This window comes from Pseudophryne corroboree, chromosome 8 (genome assembly GCF_028390025.1).
Source record: "Pseudophryne corroboree isolate aPseCor3 chromosome 8, aPseCor3.hap2, whole genome shotgun sequence".
In the NCBI taxonomy this organism is placed as follows: domain Eukaryota; kingdom Metazoa; phylum Chordata; class Amphibia; order Anura; family Myobatrachidae; genus Pseudophryne; species Pseudophryne corroboree.
Window position 1 is genome coordinate 22,237,614 of NC_086451.1, and position 19,946 is coordinate 22,257,559.

Below are 19,946 nucleotides of genomic sequence, written 5' to 3' on the forward strand. Positions count from 1 at the left end.
GGAAAATCAGATAAGGGCTTTTACATGACAAAGCCGCCAATTCTGACACACGCCTGGCCGAAGCCAAGGCCAACAGCATGACCACTTTCCACGTGAAATATTTTAGTTCCACGGTTTTAAGTGGCTCAAACCAATGTGACTTAAGGAAATCCAACACCACGTTGAGTTCCCAAGGTGCCACTGGAGGCACAAAAGGGGGCTGAATATGCAGCACTCCTTTAACAAACGTCTGAACTTCAGGCAGCGAAGCCAGTTCTTTTTGGAAGAAAATCGACAGAGCCGAAATCTGGACCTTAATGGAACCTAATTTGAGGCCCATAGTCACCCCTGACTGTAGGAAGTGCAGAAATCGACCCAGCTGAAATTCCTCCGTTGGGGCCCTTCTGGCCTCACACCACGCAACATATTTTCGCCATATGCGGTGATAATGGTTTGCGGTCACCTCCTTCCTAGCTTTAATCAGCGTAGGGATGACTTCCTCCGGAATGCCCTTTTCCTTCAGGATCCGGCGTTCAACCGCCATGCCGTCAAACGCAGTCGCGGTAAGTCTTGGAACAGACAGGGTCCCTGCTGCAGCAGGTCCTGTCTGAGCGGCAGAGGCCATGGGTCCTCTGAGATCATTTCTTGAAGTTCTGGGTACCAAGCTCTTCTTGGCCAATCCGGAACCACAAGTATAGTTCTTACTCCTCTCCTTCTTATTATTCTCAGTACCTTGGGTATGAGAGGCAGAGGAGGGAACACATAAACCGACTGGTACACCCACGGTGTCACTAGAGCGTCCACAGCTATCGCCTGAGGGTCCCTTGACCTGGCGCAATATCTTTTTAGCTTTTTGTTGAGGCGGGACACCATCATGTCCACCTGTGGCCTTTCCCAACGGTGTACAACCATTTGGAAGACTTCTGGATGAAGTCCCCACTCTCCCGGGTGGAGGTCGTGCCTGCTGAGGAAGTCTGCTTCCCAGTTGTCCACTCCCGGAATGAACACTGCTGACAGTGCTAACACATGATTTTCCGCCCATCGGAGAATCCTTGTGGCTTCTGCCATCGCCATCCTGCTTCTTGTGCCGCCCTGACGGTTTACATGGGCGACCGCCGTGATGTTGTCTGACTGGATCAGCACCGGCTGGTGTTGAAGCAGGGGTCTTGCCTGACTTAGGGCATTGTAAATGGCCCTTAGTTCCAGAATATTTATGTGTAGGGAAGTCTCCTGACTTGTCCATAGTCCTTGGAAGTTTCTTCCCTGTGTGACTGCCCCCCAACCTCGAAGGCTGGCATCCGTGGTCACCAGGACCCAGTCCTGTATGCCGAATCTGCGGCCCTCTAGAAGATGAGCACTCTGCAGCCACCACAACAGCGACACCCTGGTCCTTGGAGACAGGGTTATTAGCCGATGCATCTGAAGATGCGATCCGGACCACTTGTCCAACAGATCCCACTGAAAGATCCTTGCATGGAACCTTCCGAATGGAATTGCTTCGTAAGAAGCCACCATCTTTCCCAGGACTCGCGTGCAGTGGTGCACCGACACCTGTTTTGGTTTTAGGAGGTCTCTGACTAGAGATGACAACTCCTTGGCCTTCTCCTCCGGGAGAAACACTTTTTTCTGTTCTGTGTCCAGAACCATCCCCAGGAACAGTAGACGCGTTGTAGGAACCAGCTGCGACTTTGGAATATTCAGGATCCAGCCGTGCTGTTGTAGCACTTCCCGAGCTAGTGCTACACCGATCAACAACTGTTCCCTGGACCTCACCTTTATAAGGAGATCGTCCAAGTACGGGATAATTAAAACTCCCTTTCTCCGAAGGAGTATCATCATTTCGGCCATTACCTTGGTAAATACCCTCGGTGCCGTGGACAGACCAAACGGCAACGTCTGGAATTGGTAATGACAGTCCTGTACCACAAATCTGAGGTACTCCTGGTGAGGAGGGTAAATGGGGACATGCAGGTAAGCATCCTTGATGTCCAGTGATACCATGTAATCCCCCTCGTCCAGGCTTGCAATCACCGCCCTGAGCGATTCCATCTTGAACTTGAACCTTCTTATATAAGTGTTCAAGGATTTTAAATTTAAAATGGGTCTCACCGAACCGTCCGGTTTCGGTACCACAAACATTGTGGAATAGTAACCCCGTCCTTGTTGAAGGAGGGGTACCTTGATTATCACCTGTGAATCGCCTCCAGCACTGCCTCCCTGTCCGGGGGAGCTGTCGGCAAGGCAGATTTGAGGAAACGGCGAGGGGGAGACGTCTCGAATTCCAGCTTGTACCCCTGAGATACTACTTGTAGAATCCAGGGATCCACCCATGAGCGAGCCCACTGGCCGCTGAAGTTCTTGAGACGGGCCCCCACCGTACCTGGCTCCGCCTGTGGAGCCCCAGCGTCATGCGGTGGACTTAGAGGAAGCGGGGGAGGACTTTTGTTCCTGGGAACTGGCTGTATGGTGCAGCTTTTTCCCTCTACCTCTGCCTCTGGGCAGAAAGGACGCGCCTCTAACCCGCTTGCCTTTCTGGGGCCGAAAGGACTGTACCTGATAATACGGTGCTTTCTTTGGCTGTGAGGGAACATGGGGTAAAAATGCTGACTTCCCAGCTGTCGCTGTGGAAACGAGGTCCGAGAGACCATCCCCAAACAACTCCTCATCCTTGTAAGGCAAAACTTCCATGTGCCTTTTAGAATCTGCATATCCTGTCCACTGCCGAGTCCACAATCCTCTCCTGGCAGAAATGGACATTGCGTTTATTTTAGATGCCAGCCGGCAAATATCCCTCTGTGCATCTCTCATGTACAAGACAGCGTCTTTAATATGCTCTACGGTTAGCAATATAGTGTCCCTGTCTAGGGTATCAATGTTTTCCGACAGGGAATCTGACCACGCAGCTGCAGCACTGCACATCCATGCTGAAGCAATAGCTGATCTCAGTATAATACCCGAGTGTGTATATACAGACTTCAGGATAGTCTCCTGCTTTCTATCTGCAGGCTCCTTTAGGGCGGCCGTGTCCGGAGACGGTAGTGCCACCTTTTTTGACAGACGTGTGAGCGCTTTATCCACCCTAGGGGATGTCTCCCAACGTGACCTGTCCTCTGGCGGGAAAGGGTACGCCATTAGTAACTTTTTAGAAATTACCAGTTTCTTATCGTGGGAAGCCCACGCTTCTTCACACACTTCATTTAATTCATCAGATGGGGGAAAAACCACTGGTAGCTTTTTCTCCCCAAACATAATACCCTTTTTTGTGGTACCCGGGGTAATATCAGAAATGTGCAACACATTTTTCATTGCCGTAAACATATAACGAGTGGCTCTATTGGAATGTACACTAGTCTCATCGTCGTCGACACTGGAGTCAGTATCCGTGTCGACATCTGTTTCTGCCATCTGAGGTAGTGGGCGTTTTAGAGCCCCTGATGGCTTTTGAGACGCCTGGGCAGGCACAGGCTGAGCAGCCGGCTGTCCCACATCTGCTATGTCGTCAAACCTTTTATGTAAGGAGTTGATACTGTCGCGTAATTCCTTCCACATGTCCATCCATTCAGGTGTCGACCCTGCAGGGGGTGACATCACATTTATCGGCATCTGCTCCGCCTCCACATAAGCCTCCTCATCAAACATGTCGACACAGCCGTACCGACACAACGCACACACACAGGGAATGCTCTGACTGAGGACAGGACCCCACAAAGTCCTTTGGGGAGACTGAGAGAGAGTATGCCAGCACACACCAGAGCGCTATATAATGCAGGGATACACACTACACACAGTGATTTTTCCCCTATAGCTGCTATAATACACAGTTTTGCGCCTCAATTTAGTGCCCCCCCTTTCTTTTTTACCCTATTGAGCCTGGAAACTGCAGGGGAGAGCCTTGGGAGCGTCCTTCCAGTGGAGCTGTGAGAGGAAATGGCGCCAGTGTGCTGAGTGAGATAGCCCCGCCCCCTTCACAGCGGACTTCTCCCGCTTTTTTCAGGATATTTTTGGCAGGGGATTTTACACATATATAGTCTTACTGACTATATTATGTGTTTATTTGCCAAGCTAAGGTATTTTTATTGCAGCCCAGGGCGCCCCCCCCCCCAGCGCCCTGCACCCATCAGTGACCGGAGTGTGTGGTGTGCATGGGGAGCAATGGCGCACAGCTGCAGTGCTGTGCGCTACCTTAATGAAGACCGAAGTCTTCAGCCGCCGATTTTCTGGACGTTCTTCTTGCTTCTGGCTCTGCAAGGGGGACGGCGGCGCGGCTTCGGGACCGGACGACCGAGGCTGGGCCTGTGTTCGATCCCTCTGGAGCTAATGGTGTCCAGTAGCCTAAGAAGCCCAAGCTAGCTGCAAGCAGGTAGGTTCGCTTCTTCTCCCCTCAGTCCCTCGTAGCAGTGAGCCTGTTGCCAGCAGATCTCACTGAAAATAAAAACCTAAATTATACTTTCTTTTCTAAGAGCTCAGGAGAGCCCCTAGTGTGCAACCAGCTCGGCCGGGCACAAAATTCTAACTGAGGTCTGGAGGAGGGGCATAGAGGGAGGAGCCAGTGCACACCAGGTAGTCCTAAATCTTTCTTAGTTGTGCCCAGTCTACTGCGGAATAATGATTAGGGTCCTTCCTCTTTGTGTAATTGTTTCTTGTACTGCTGGCCGTATCACCATCATTGTGATATGTGCAGATTGCCCCCCCGATGTGGAAATGTTTGTGCAATGAGAGTAATGGATGAAAAGGCCGACGGCTGATAGTAATGTCGTTTCTCTGCTTGTCGTCTACGCTACAGGTGGTTCTGCCGCTCACAAAGCCTCCATAGGTGCTATTGTTTGAAGATTAAGCCGTCTGCAGAGTAAGCCGTCCACGCTGCAGGCTATAGAGGGTCACTGAGGGCGATATTTGCTGAAGATTAATGGGTGTTTGTGCCTCTCATGTTACAGAGGTGAGAGCTTCTGCTTGTCACATCTCCAAAACCCCAGCAGGCTCATCACGTGACACATGTTAGACAGGGGTGGGGAGGGAGGTCCCTATGTCTGCAGCAATACCTGGCCTGTTAGAATAGTATAATGGCCCTCATTACGAGTTGTTCGCTCGCTAGCTGCTTTTAGCAGCATTGCACACGCTAAGCCGCCGCCTACTGGGAGTGTATCTTAGCATAGCAGAATTGCGAACTAAAGATTAGAAGAATTGCGCATAGAATAGCGAATAGAAATTTCTTTGCAGTTTCCGAGTAGCTCGAGACTTACTCCTACACAGCGATCAGTTCAGTCCTTTTCGTTCCTGGTTTGACGTCACAAACACACCCAGCGTTCGCCCAGACACTGCCCCGTTTCTTCAGACACTCCCGCGTTTTTCCCAGAAACGGCAGCGTTTTTTCGCACACTCCCATAAAACAGCCAGTTTCCGCCCAGAAACACTCACTTCATGTCAATCACACTCCGATCACCAGAACGATGAAAATTCTTCGTTAAGCCGTAAGTAAAATACCTAACTTTTGTGCTAATTTACTTGGCGCAGGCGCACTGCGAACATTGCGCATGCACAGTTTGCGACTTATCGCTCCGATGCGAAGAAAAATAACGAGCGAACAACTCGGAATGAGGGCCAATGTTTTAAAAATATATATTTTTTAATACATTTTTTTTTTTATGTTTTTGTATTTTCTGTTTTAATTTAATTTTTTATCCCGCACACACACATACAACGGGGAAAGAGGAGGAGAGAAAAAACATATAAAGAACAAAAAAAATAAGATTTTACTTACCGGTAAATCTATTTCTCGTAGTCCGTAGTGGATGCTGGGGACTCCGTAAGGACCATGAGGAATAGACGGGCTCCGCAGGAGACATGGGCACTTTAAGAAAGAATTTAGATTCTGGTGTGCTCTGGCTCCTCCCTCTATGTCCCTCCACCAGACCTCAGTTAGAGAAACTGTGCCCGGAAGAGCTGACAGTACAAGGAAAGGATTTTGGAAATCCAGGGCAAGACTCATACCAGCCACACCAATCACACCGTCAGGGCCGGCTCCAGGCCTACTAGCACCCTGAGCGAAAACATTATGCGCCCATTATGCGCGCACCGAAGGCGCGTGCGCTCCATGAAAAGTGGGCGTGGCCTCATACCTTCATATTATTAGACTATAAATAAATATGTTTTCACACCCCCTCTACGCACACAATTAGCAGATTTACACATAACAGCCACAGTAGTGTTCCTTACACACAATGGGGTAAATTTACTAAGATTCGTGTTTTCCCGTTTGAGGTCAAAGTTCAATCACGAATGACATCGAAAGTGTAAATATGCAACTTTTTGAATTGATTACGACTAATTTACTAAGCTGCCGTATTCTGCATTTTCGGGTTTTCCGATGTCGATGTCATTCGTTTTTTTTGGCAGTGTTTTACGTGAGTGACTTGTAAAACACTGCCGACTTTAATACAATGAATCTCGGCCGAATCTGAGAGATCCGTGCTGGGCTTCATTGTGCACTTTGTTTAACAAAAAAATAAAGTTTAAATGTAAAAAAAAAATTGCGTGGGGTCCCCTCTCCTAAGGCAAACCAGCCTCGGTCTCTTTGAGCCGATCCTGGTTGCAGAAATATGGGAAAAAAATGGACAGGGGTTCCCCCATATTTAAGCAACCAGCATCGGGCTCTGCGCCAGGTCCTGGTTCCAAAAATACGGGGGACAAAAAGAGTAGGGGTCCCCCGTATTTTTGAAACTAGCACCGGGCTCCACTAGCTGGACAGATAATGCCACAGCCGGGGGTCACTTTTATACAGTGCCTTGCGGCCGTGGCATCAAATATCCAACTAGTCACCCCTGGCCGGGGTACCCTGGGGGAGTGGGGACCCCTTCAATCAAGGGGTCCCCCCCCCAGCCACCCAAGGGCCAGGGGTGAAGCCCGAGGCTGTCCCCCCCATCCAATAGGCTGCGGATGGGGGGCTGATAGCCTTTGTGAAAAGTGATTGATATTGTTTTTAGTAGCAGTACTACAAGGCCCAGCAAGCCTCCCCCGCAAGCTGGTACTTGGAGAACCACAAGTACCAGCATGCGGCGGAAAAACGGGCCCGCTGGTACCTGTAGTACTACTACTAAAAAAATACCCCAATAAAGACAACACACACACACACCTTGAAAGTATAACTTTAATACATCCATCCACACCTCCATATACACATACTTACCTTATGTTCCCACGCAGGTCGGTCCTCTTCTCCAGTAGAATCCATGGTGTACCTGTAGAAAAAATTATACTCACATAATCCAGTGTTTTCGGCTCCTCGGTAAATCCTTTTGTAATCCACGTACTTGAAAAAATAAAAAAACGGACACCCGACCACGAACTGAAAGGGGACCCATGTTTTCACATGGGTCCCCTTTCCCCGAATGCCAGAAACCCACTCTGACTGATGTCTAAGTGGGTTTCTTCAGCCAATCAGGGAACGCCACGTTGTGGCACCCTCCTGATCGGCTGTGTGCTCCTGTACTGTATGACAGGCGGCACACGGCAGTGTTACAATGTAGCGTCTATGCGCTCCATTGTAACCAATGGTGGGAACTTTCAGGTCAGCGGTGAGGTCACTTTCGGTCAACCGCTGACCTGAAAGTTCCCACCATTGGTTACAATGGAGCGCATAGGCGCTACATTGTAACACTGCCGTGTGCCGCCTGTCAGTCAGTACAGGAGCACACAGCCGATCAGGAGGGTGCCACAACGTGGCGTTCCCTGATTGGCTGAAGAAACCCACTTAGACATCAGTCAGAGTGGGTTTCTGGCATTCGGGGAAAGGGGACCCATGTGAAAACATGGGTCCCCTTTCAGTTCGTGGTCGGCTGTCCGTTTTTTTATTTTTTCAAGTACGTGGATTACAAAAGGATTTACCGAGGAGCCGAAAACACTGGATTATGTGAGTATAATTTTTTCTACAGGTACACCATGGATTCTACTGGAGAAGAGGACCGACCTGCGTGGGAACATAAGGTAAGTATGTGTATATGGAGGTGTGGATGGATGTATTAAAGTTATACTTTCAAGGTGTGTGTGTGTTGTCTTTATTGGGGTATTTTTTTAGTAGTAGTACTACAGGTACCAGCGGGCCCGTTTTTCCGCCGCATGCTGGTACTTGTGGTTCTCCAAGTACCAGCTTGCGGGGGAGGCTTGCTGGGCCTTGTAGTACTGCTACTAAAAACAATATCAATCACTTTTCACAAAGGCTATCAGCCCCCCATCCGCAGCTTATTGGATGGGGGGGACAGCCTCGGGCTTCACCCCTGGCCCTTGGGTGGCTGGGGGGGACCCCTTGATTTAAGGGGTCCCCACTCCCCCAGGGTACCCCGGCCAGGGGTGACTAGTTGGATATTTGATGCCACGGCCGCAAGGCACCGTATAAAAGTGACCCCCGGCTGTGGCATTATCTGTCCAGCTAGTGGAGCCCGGTGCTGGTTTCAAAAATACGGGGGACCCCTACTCTTTTTGTCCCCCGTATTTTTGGAACCAGGACCAGGCGCAGAGCCCGATGCTGGTTGCTTAAATATGGGGGAACCCCTGTCCATTTTTTCCCCATATTTCTGCAACCAGGATCGGCTCAAAGAGACCGAGGCTGGTTTGCCTTAGGAGGGCAGACCCCACGCAATTTTTTTTTTACATTTAAACTTTATTTTTTTGTTAAACAAAGTGCACAATGAAGCCCAGCACGGATCTCTCAGATCCGGCCGAGATTCATTGTATTAAAGTCGGCAGTGTTTTACAAGTCACTCACGTAAAACACTGCCAAAAAAACCGAATGACATCGATATCGGAAAACCCGAAAATGCAGAATACGGCAGCTTAGTAAATTAGTCGTAATCAATTCAAAAAGTTGCATATTTACACTTTCGATGTCATTCGTGATTGAACTTTGACCTCAAACGGGAAAACACGAATCTTAGTAAATTTACCCCAATGTCTCCAGTATAGTGCCAGATACACAATGTGCAGTGCCAGATAGACATGATATGCCCCCCAGCAGTGCCAGCTACACACAATATGCCCCCCAGCAGTGCCAGCTACACGATAGTGTTCACTTTTTAGGGCAGGGAGGGCACATTTTTAAGTTAGGAGGGCAAAATGATGTACATACTGTAATGCTTGGTGCTCATCTACCTACACGGTAAAGCAAGGACAGTGTGCGCCGAAGGCGCGCAGCAAAAATTTAGGGGCGTTGCTTCGTGGGGAAGGTGCGTGGCCACATAATAGTGGCAATTCGCATTACACCACACAGTAGTGCAGTTAATACACACTGCACCAGGTAGAACCTCCTAGACACTTTGCGCCAGGCAGAGCACGTTAGACACTTTGCGCCAGGCAGAGCACGTTAGACACTTTGCGCCAGGCAGAGCACGTTAGACACTTTGCGCCAGGCAGAGCACGTTAGACACTTTGCGCCAGGCAGAGCAAGTTAGACACTTTGCGCCAGGCAGAGCACGTTAGACACTTTGCGCCAGGCAGAGCACGTTAGACACTTTGCCTAGCCACAGTGCCAGATAAATGCCCCCACAGCCACAGTGCCAGATAAATGTCCCCACAGTGCCAGATAAATGCCCCCACAGTGCCAGATAAATGCCCCCATAGTGCCAAAATGTCCCCATAGTGCCAGATAAATGCCCCCACAGTGCCAGATAAATGCCCCCACAGCCACAGTGCCAGATAAATGTCCCCACAGTGCCAGATAAATGCCCACAGTGCCAGATAAATGCCCCCAGTGCCAGATAAATGTCCCCACAGTGCCAGGTAAATGCCCACAGTGCCAGATAAATGTCCCCACAGTGCCAGGTAAATGCCCACAGTGCCAGATAAATGTCCCCACACTGCCAGATAAATGTCCCCACAGTGCCAGATAAATGTCCCCACACTGCCAGATAAATGCCCCCACAGTGCCAGATAAATGTCCCCACAGTGCCAGATAAATGCCCCCAGTGCCAGATAAATGTCCCCACAGTGCCAGGTAAATGCCCCCACAGTGCCAGATAAATGCCCCCAGTGCCAGATAAATGTCCCCACAGTGCCAGGTAAATGCCCCACAGTGCCAGGTAAATGCCCCCACAGTGCCAGATAAATGCCCCCAGTGTCACAGTGCCAGGTAAATGCCCCCACAGTGCCATCCATAAATGATTCACTCAGCCGCCCCCCCCCAAATACCTGCGGCGTTGGAGGGGGAGAAGTACTGCTGTCCGGGTGCGGCAGTGCAGGTCCGGGTCCGGGTGCGGGGGTGCTGGCGGGCGGGCGGCCAGGAAGCCTCCAAGTCCAAGGCGCTTGAGTGCGCTGTGCGTGCTGCGCGGCGCCGGCATCTGACGTTAGACACCGGCGCCGCTCAGCGCGTATAGCGCACTCAAGTCACACGATGCTGCAGAGCAGGGCCGGCTCCATGTTCGAATATGGCGGCGCCAGCGCGCGGCGCCCATTAAGGGTGGCGCCCTGCGCGGCCGCTCTATTCGAACATGCCTAGAGCCGGCCCTGCACACCGTATAACTTGTGATAAACTTACCCAGTCAACAGTATGAACAACAACAGAGCATCAGTTCAATCCTGATGCAACAATTACATAGCCCTTATTGCAGCAATAACTATATACAAGTATTGCAGAAGAAGTCCGCACTTGGGACGGGCGCCAAGCATCCACTACGGACTACGATAAATAGATTTACCGGTAAGTAAAATCTTATTTTCTCTAACGTCCTAGTGGATGCTGGGGACTCCGTAAGGACCATGGGGATTATACCAAAGCTCCCAAACGGGCGGGAGAGTGCGGATGACTCTGCAGCACCGAATGAGCAAACACAAGGTCCTCCTCAGCCAGGGTATCAAACTTGTAGAACTTTGCAAAAGTGTTTGAACCTGACCAAGTAGCCGCTCGGCACAGCTGTAATGCCGAGACCCCTCTGGCAGCCGCCCAAGAAGAGCCCACCTTCCTAGTGGAATGGGCCTTAACTGATTTTGGAAGCGGCAATCTAGCCGCAGAATGAGCCTGCTGAATCGTATTACAGATCCAGCGAGCAATAGTTTGCTTTGAAGCACGAGCACCAAGCTTGTTGGAAGCATACAGGATAAACAAAGATTCTGTTTTCCTGACCCTAGCCGTTCTGGCTACATAAACCTTCAAAGCCCTGACCACATCAAGTAACTCGGAATCCTCCAAGTCAGTAGTAGCCACAGGCACCACAATAGGTTGGTTTATATGAAAGGATGAAACCACTTTTGGCAGAAATTGTGGACGGGTCCGCAATTCTACTCTATCCGCATGGAAAACCAGATAGGGGCTTTTATGTGACAAAGCCACCAATTCTGACACACGCCTAGCCGAAGCCAATGCTAGTAGCATGACCACCTTCCACGTGAGATATTTCAATTCCACCGTTTTGAGTGGTTCAAACAGTGGGATTTCAGGAAACTCAACACCACGTTAAGATCCCAAGGTGCCACCGGGGGCACAAAAGGAGGCTGAATACGCAGCACTCCCTTCACAAACGTCTGAACTTCAGGTAGAGAAGCCAGCTCTTTTTGAAAGAAAATGGATAGGGCCGAAATCTGGACCTTAATGGAACCCAATTTCAGGCCCAAAGTCACTCCTGACTGTAGGAAGTGAAGGAAACGGCCCAGCTGGAATTCCTCCGTAGGGGCATTCCTGGCCTCACACCAAGCAACATATTTTCGCCATATACGGTGATAATGTTGAGCTGTCACGTCCTTCCTAGCCTTTATCAGCGTAGGAATGACCTCATCTGGAATGCCTTTTTCTGCTAGGATCCGGCGTTCAACCGCCATGCCGTCAAACGCAGCCGCGGTAAGTCTTGGAACAGACAGGGCCCTTATTGCAACAAGTCCTGTCTTAGAGGAAGAGGCCACGGGTCCTCTGTGAGCATTTCTTGCAGATCTGGATACCAAGTCCTTCTTGGCCAATCCGGAACAATGAGTATTGTTCTCACTCCTCTTTTTCTTATGACTCTCAACACCTTGGGTATGAGAGGAAGAGGAGGAAATACATAGACCGATTGGAACACCCACGGTGTCACCAGGGCATCTACAGCTATCGCCTGAGGGTCTCTTGACCTGGCGCAATACCTCTGTAGTTTCTTGTTGAGGCGGGATGCCATCATGTCCACCTGTGGCAGTTCCCAACGACTTGCAAGCTGTGCGAAGACTTCTTGATGAAGTCCCCACTCCCCCGGGTGGAGGTCGTGCCTGCTGAGAAAGTCTGTTTCCCAGTTGTCTACCCCCGGGATGAACACTGCTGACAGTGCGCTTACATGATTCTCCGCCCAGCGAAGAATTCTGGTGGCTTCCGCCATCGCCACCCTGCTCCTTGTGCCGCCTTGTCAGTTTACATGAGCCACAGCGGTGATGTTGTCTGACTGAATCCGAACTGGTTGACCGCGAAGCAGGGCCTCTGCTTGACGTAGGGCGTTATAAATGGCCCTTAGTTCCAGGATGTTGATGTGAAGGCAAGTCTCCTGACTTGACCACAGACCTTGGAAATTTCTTCCCTGTGTGACTGCTCCCCACCCTCGGAGGCTTGCATCCGTGGTCACCAGGACCCAGTCCTGAATGCCGAATCTGCGGCCTTCGAGAAGGTGAGCACTCTGCAGCCACCACAGGAGAGACACCCTGGCCCTGGGGGATAGGGTGATTAACCGATGCATCTGAATATGTGATCCGGACCATTTGTCCAGTAAGTCCCATTGAAAGGTCCTCGCATGGAACCTGCCGAAGGGAATGGCCTCGTACGATGCCACCATCTTTCCCAGGACTCGAGTGCAGTGATGCACTGACACCTATTTTGGTTTTAATAGGTCCCTGACCAGTGTCATGAGTTCCTGAACCTTCTCTATCGGGAGATAAACCCTTTTCTGGCCTGTGTCCAGAATCATGCCCAGGAAGGGCAGACGAGTCGTAGGAACCAACTGCTCCTTTGGAATATTCAGAATCTAGCCGTGTTGCCGTAACACTTCCAGAGAACGTGCTACGCTGATCAGCAACTGCTCTCTTGACCTCGCTTTTATGAGGAGATCGTCCAAGTATGAGATAATTGTGACCCCTTGCTTCCGCAGGAGTACCATCATTTCCGCCATTACCTTGGTAAATATTCTCGGAGCCGTGGAGAGACCAAACGGCAACGTCTGAAATTGGTAATGACAATCCTGTACCACAAATCTGAGGTACGCCTGATGAGGTGGATAAATGGGGACATGAAGGTATGCATCCTTTATGTCCAGAGACACCATAAAATCCCCCCCTTCCAGGATTGCAATGACCGCTCTCAGCGATTCCATCTTGAACCGGAACCTTTTTAGGTACACGTTCAGGGATTTTAAATTCAATATGGGTCTGACCGAACCGTCCGGTTTCGGTACCACAAACATGGTCGAATAATAACCCTTTCCTTGTTGAAGGAGGGGAACCTTGACCACTACCTGTTGAAGATACAATTTGTGAATTGCAGTTAACACTATTTCCCTCTCTAAGGGGGAAGCTGGCAGGGCCGACTTGAGGTATCGGTGAGGGGGCATCTCTTCGAATTCCAGCTTGTATCCCTGAGACACAATCTCTAGTGCCCAGGGCTCCACCTGGGAGTGAACCCACTTGTGGCTGAAATTTCGGAGACGCGCCCCCACCGGGCCTAGCTCCGCCTGTGGAGCCCCAGCGTCATGCGGTGGATTTAGTGGAAGCCGGGGAGGACTTCTGTTCCTGGGAACTAGCTGTGTTGTGCAGCTTCTGTCCTCTGCCCCTGCCCCTGGCAAGAAAGGACGCACCTCGGACTTTCTTGTTTTTCTGTGATCGAAAGGACTGCATTTGGTAATACGGTGCTCTCTTAGGCTGTGAGGAAACATATGGCAAAAAATTTGACTTTCCAGCAGTAGCTGTGGAGACCAGGTCCGAGAGACCCTCCCCAAACAATTCCTCACCCTTGTAAGGTAAAACCTCCATGTGCCTTTTTGAGTCGGCATCACCTGTCCATTGCCGAGTCCACAGGACCCTTCTGGCAGAAATCGACATTGCATTTATTCTAGAGCCCAGAAGGCTAATGTCTCTTTGAGCATCTCTCATATAAAGGACAGCGTCTTTAATATGCCCCAGGGTCATTAATATAGTATCCTTGTCTAAGGTATCAAGTTCCTCAGATAAGGTATCCGTCCATGCTGCTACAGCACTACACACCCAAGCCGACGCGATTGCCTGCCTCAGTAAGGTACCTGAATGTGTATAAATGGACTTCAGGGTAACCTCCTGTTTGCGATCCGCAGCATCTTTGAGGGTAGCCGTATCCTGTGACGGCAGGGCTACCTTCTTGGATAAGCGTGTCAAAGCTTTGTCCACCCTAGGGGAGGATTCCCAGCGTAACCTGTCCGCTGGCGGGAAAGGATACACCATAAGAATCTTTTTGGAAATCTGCAGTTTTTTATCTGGAGATTCCCAAGCTTTTTCACATAACTCATTGAGCTCATGTGAGGGGGGAAAAGTTACCTGCGGCTTCTTCTCCCCATACATATGAACCCTCTTGTCAGGGACTGGGGTTTCCTCTGTGATGTGCAACACATCCTTAATAGCTATAATCATATAACGGATGGATTTAGCCAATTTTGGCTGTAACTTTGCATCATCGTAATCGACACTGGAGTCAAAATCCATGTCGGTATCCGTGTCAATAATTTGGGATAGTGGGCGCTTCTGAGACCCTGTCGGCCTCTGCGACATAGGATCAGGCATGGGTTGGGACCCTGACTGTCCTGAGGTTGCAGCTTTGTCTAACCTTTTATGCAAGGAATTAACATTATCATTTAAAACCTTCCACATATCCATTCAATCAGGTGTCGGCGCCGTCGGCGGAGACACCGCATTCATTTGCTCCCGCTCTGCTTCCACATAGCCTTCCTCATCAGACATGTCGACACAAGTGTACCGACACACCACACACACAGGGAATGCCCTTTTTGAAGACAGTTCCCCCACAAGGCCCTTTGGTGAGACAGAGAGAGAGTATGCCAGCACACACCCCAGCGCTATAAATCCCAGGAATAACACAGTAACTTAGTGTTAACCCAGTAGCTGCTGTATATAATGTTTTTGCGCCTAATTTATGTGCCCCCCCTCTCTTTTTACCCTTTTTCTACCGTGATCTGCAGGGGAGAGCCTGGGGAGCTTCTTCTCAGCGGAGCTGTGGAGAAAAAATGGCGCTGGTGAGTGCTGAGGGAGAAGCCCCACCCCCTTGATGGCGGGCTTCTGTCCCGCTAAAATACATATATTTTGGGCGGGGGCTCATACATATATACAGTGCCCAACTGTATATATGTTTATTTTTGCCAACAGAGGTCCATATGCTGCCCAGGGCGCCGCCCCCCTGCGCCCTGCACCCTTACAGTGACCGGAGTATGTGAGGTGTGTATGGAGCAATGGCGCACAGCTGCAGTGCTGTGCGTTACCTCATGTGAAGAACGGAGTCTTCTGCCGCTGATTTCAAAGTCTTCTTTGCTTCTCATACTCACCCGGCTTCTGTCTTCCGGCTCTGCGAGGGGGACGGCGGCGCGGCTCTGGGATCGGACGACGAGGGTGAGATCCTGTGTACGATCCCTCTGGAGCTAATGGTGTCCAGTAGCCTAAGAAGCAGGACCTATCTTCAGTGAGTAGGGCTGCTTCTCTCCCCTCTGTCCCACGATGCAGGGAGTCTGTTGCCAGCAGAGCTCCCTGAAAATAAAAAAACCTAACAAAATACTTTCTTATAGCAAGCTCAGGAGAGCTCACTGAACAGCACCCAGCTCGTCCGGGCACAGATTCAAACTGAGGTCTGGAGGAGGGACATAGAGGGAGGAGCCAGAGCACACCAGTATCCAAATTCTTTCTTAAAGTGCCCATGTCTCCTGCGGAGCCCGTCTATTCCCCATGGTCCTTACGGAGTCCCCAGCATCCACTAGGACGTTAGAGAAACACAGGTGCTGCCGGAAGCTGAGTTATACCCCTTTTACACCACCTGAAATATCCCGGGACTTTGCACGGGAGCGCGCAAAATCCCGGGACAGCAGGGGTGTAAAAGGATCCTTCTCCTAAACCCCAGGTCCACTTTCCCGGGAATCCAACCCGGCTTGCACGCAGGGCTGGACACGGGTAAGACGCGGTGTAGATGGGTAAGCCGGGTCAGCCGACCCGGCAATCATTTACAGCATGGCAAACCTCCCGTACCGCAGTGTCCGGCGGGCGGTTGGGAGGCTGGGGTTCACGGCGCACGCTGCCTATGCAGACAGCAGCGCCATGTGTGTGTAAAACCCCACTGGTACTAGATATGCAAAATCTGCAGTCACTGTGTATAGTGCATCACACTTACTCTGCCCCGGCTAGTCATGGGTTCAGGCACAGATACCAGAGGGTCCCCTGAATAATCAGGTGTTTAATTACAGGTGCATTGTGGGAGTGGACTACCGGTGTCGGTGCAGCGCATAAAGAATTGGGTGCCAGGCCATCTCAGAAAACAGCATAAAGTTTATTTTAACATCAAACAGGGATATTGCAGGGATAACTTGTGAACACTCCTCCAGCACAAAGCATAACGGTTATAGTGGATCACATATCAGGGCACCTCCTCCAGCGCATCTGTGATGCCCAGTAACTGTCCCAGCCACTGCTGGACCCGTTTCACCCACCAGGTCCAGGGACTGCAGGGGTGAATGTGTCTGGCCGGAGGGCTAGATGGAAGACACTAGGACCCAGTGCCGGCAGTCTAACAGCAATGCGGAGATTGGCTGCTGAAGAGCGGGAAAGGAGGAGGCGGGAATTGGCACCGGTGGTATGTGTGGCTGTGAGGAGAGAGGCAGGGTCGCCACGAGCGGGAGCTGAAGGAGCAGCACATACGCTACTGCCCGAGCCGCCGAGAGGTGCAGTGCAGAGGGAGAGAGAGAACGGGAAGCGCCGAAGAGAGCCACGTCTGACAGTGGGAAGAGCCGCGCCGGAGAGCCGCCAGCCGCCGCTGAGGGGAACCGCCGCTGTGAAGAAAGCGGTGCGCGCTACTGAGGGGAAGCACAGTGAGAACCCCGGGGAGCTGTGCGCTGTGGCATCAGACGCCGGGACCCGAACACCTCTGCTGCCAAAGGGAGAGAAACCGCTGGGAGAGATGGAGCATGCCCAGTGAGAGGGGAGACAAGGTAATGGGTCAGCTATACACACACATTACCCAGCCTGACACGTTGAGTATATAAGGAACCCCCCATTACAAGTGACTTCCTTACCGCAAATAATCCAGTTATCCAGGCCTTGCGTCACCCCTGTATCAAAAGGTCATTGCCTATCAGAGACTATAGTTGCAGCCATCAGTGATGCCTGATTTCTCCCACAGCCCATAATAAATACTGTTATCCAGCCAAGTGGGAACCCCAAAAGACAGACAGGATTACCTGTGGACACAGAGGGATTTTAACCCAGACAGGACTCCAAGCCACCGCAGTGCCCTGGCCAGAGTAATAGGGGGTCATTACCGCACTCACTCCTCATTCCACCCTCCGCGTGGCCACTAGTGATCACTCATAAGACTTTTCGTGCAGTGTTGCCTGCAAGGATACACACACTTGAAATCCTCCGTCGGGAGTACAATTACAGAGACTGCTGTTGCTGGACTTTCAGCGCCATCTAGTGGCCTATTACTATATTCATTGAACTGTCCGGAACCAGGGTTGTTTAGATGAACGATGCTTCTAGTATTGATAATCGTGCATATGTCATGTTAATGTGATATGTTTATATTACCATTGTTATGTGTGATGAGGTGCTGCACCTTACCGTAGTGTGCCAGGTTATTAGCCAGCAACCCAAGTAATGAAGAATATAGTCCATTTGATTGCAATAAATCGTTATTAACTTACCTCACCGTAGTAAAGCTGGTGTGTCTTGGGGGTTGTTGCTTCTGTTGGGGTGTCTCTGTCCCTCTGCCCAAACCCCACGCAGGTATTCTACACGGATACCGGCAGTCGTCGTGTCAAGTAAGAACAGAAGAGCCGACCAGACGGGCCGCAGCCTATCGGACGGGAAAGTTTAGGTACGCTGTTATATCACACATCACATAGTCGCAGCGGCATACATATATGGCGAACATCAGTACGTACCAGGGCATTCTGTGACCAGTAGTGCTACACACATCAGGTTACCGTCTCTCTCTCTTTCTCTGACGTCCTAGTGGATGCTGGGAACTCCGTAAGGACCATGGAGAATAGCGGCTCCGCAGGAGACTGGGCACAAAAAAGAAAGCTTTAGGACTACCTGGTGTGCACTGGCTCCTCCCCCTATGACCCTCCTCCAAGCCTCAGTTAGATTTTTGTGCCCGACCGAGCTGGGTGCAATCTAGGGGGCTCTCCTGAGCTTCTTAGAAAAAGTTAGTTTTAGGTTTTTTATTTTCAGTGAGACCTGCTGGCAACAGGCTCACTGCATCGAGGGACTAAGGGGAGAAGAAGCGAACCTGCCTGCTTGCAGCCAGCTTGGGCTTCTTAGGCTACTGGACACCATTAGCTCCAGAGGGACCGAACACAGGCCCAGCCTCGGAGTCCGGTCCCAGAGCCGCGCCGCCGGCCCCCTTACAGAGCCAGAAGCAAGAAGAGGTCCGGAAAATCGGCGGCAGAAGACATCAGTCTTCACCAAGGTAGCGCACAGCACTGCAGCTGTGCGCCATTGCTCCTCATGCACACCACACACTCCGGTCACTGATGGGTGCAGGGCGCTGGGGGGGGGGGCGCCCTGAGCAGCAATGTAAACACCTTGGCTGGCAAAAATACATCACATATAACCCCCAGGGCTATATGGATGTATATTAACCCCTGCCAGATTCCAGAAAAAAGCGGGAGAAAAGTCAGCCGAGAAGGGGGCGGAGCCTATCTCCTCAGCACACTGGCGCCATTTTCCCTCACAGCTCCGTTGGAGGGAAGCTCCCTGGCTCTCCCCTGCAGTTAATACACTACAGAAAGGGTTAAAAAGAGAGGGGGGGCACAATTTAGGCGCAGTATACAAATATATGCAGCTATAAGGGAAAACACTTTTTTATAGGTGCTATCCCTGTGATATATAGCGCCCTGGTGTGTGCTGGCATACTCTCCCTCTGTCTCCCCAAAGGGCTTTGTGGGGTCCTGTCCTCTATCAGAGCATTCCCTGTGTGTGTGCTGTGTGTCGGTACGGCTGTGTCGACAGGTATGTGGAGGATAATGAGGTGGAGGCGGAGCGAATGCCTGTAAATATGTTGTCACCCCCTGCGGGGTCGACACCGGGGTGGTTGAACTTATGGAAGGATTATGTGAAAGTGTCAACTCCTTACATAAAAGGTCGACGACACGGAACAGTCGGCTACTCAGCTTGTACCTGTTCCAGCGTCTCAAATGTCATGGGGGGCTTTAAAATCGCCCGCTACCTCAAATAACAGACACAGATGTCGACACGGATACTGACTCCAGTGTCGACATCGATGAGACTGGTGTACCCTCCAAATAGGTCCACCCGTTACAGGATTGAGGCAATGAAAAATGTATTACACATTTATGATTATACCCCAGGTACCACATAAAAGGGTATTGTGTTTGGTGAGAGAAAACTACTAGTAGTTTTTCCTGCATCTGAGAAATTAAATGAGGTGTGTGAGGAAGAGTGGTCTTCCCCCGGTAAGAAATTGATAATTTCTACAACGGTTATTGGCAGCGTACCCTTTCCCGCCAGAGGATAGGTCACGCGGGGAAACACCCCATAGGGTAGATACAGCACTTACACGCTTATCAGAAAAGGTGGCACTACCGTCTCCGGATACGGCCGCCCTGAAGGAACCTGCTGATAGAAAGCAGGAGTTTACCCTATAAGATATGGTCACACACTAGGGCATTATATTGCGACCAGCCGTTGCTTCGGCATGGATGTGCAGTGCTCCCGCTGCGTGGTCAGATTCCCTGTCGGAAAATAACTATGGATAGGGACAATATTTT

General features: G+C 50.8%; 1 protein-coding gene across 1 annotated transcript in view; it reads right to left on the reverse strand.

Moving 5' to 3' along the window:
- Window positions 1-17,988, reverse strand: part of SYCE1 (synaptonemal complex central element protein 1) — an 81,942-nt gene extending 63,954 nt beyond the window's left edge. The window contains exon 1 of the mRNA XM_063936054.1: window positions 17,856-17,988. The gene's annotated coding sequence lies outside the window, so the exon portion shown is untranslated. The remainder of the gene's footprint in view (window positions 1-17,855) is intronic.
- Window positions 17,989-19,946: the final 1,958 nt, after the last annotated feature.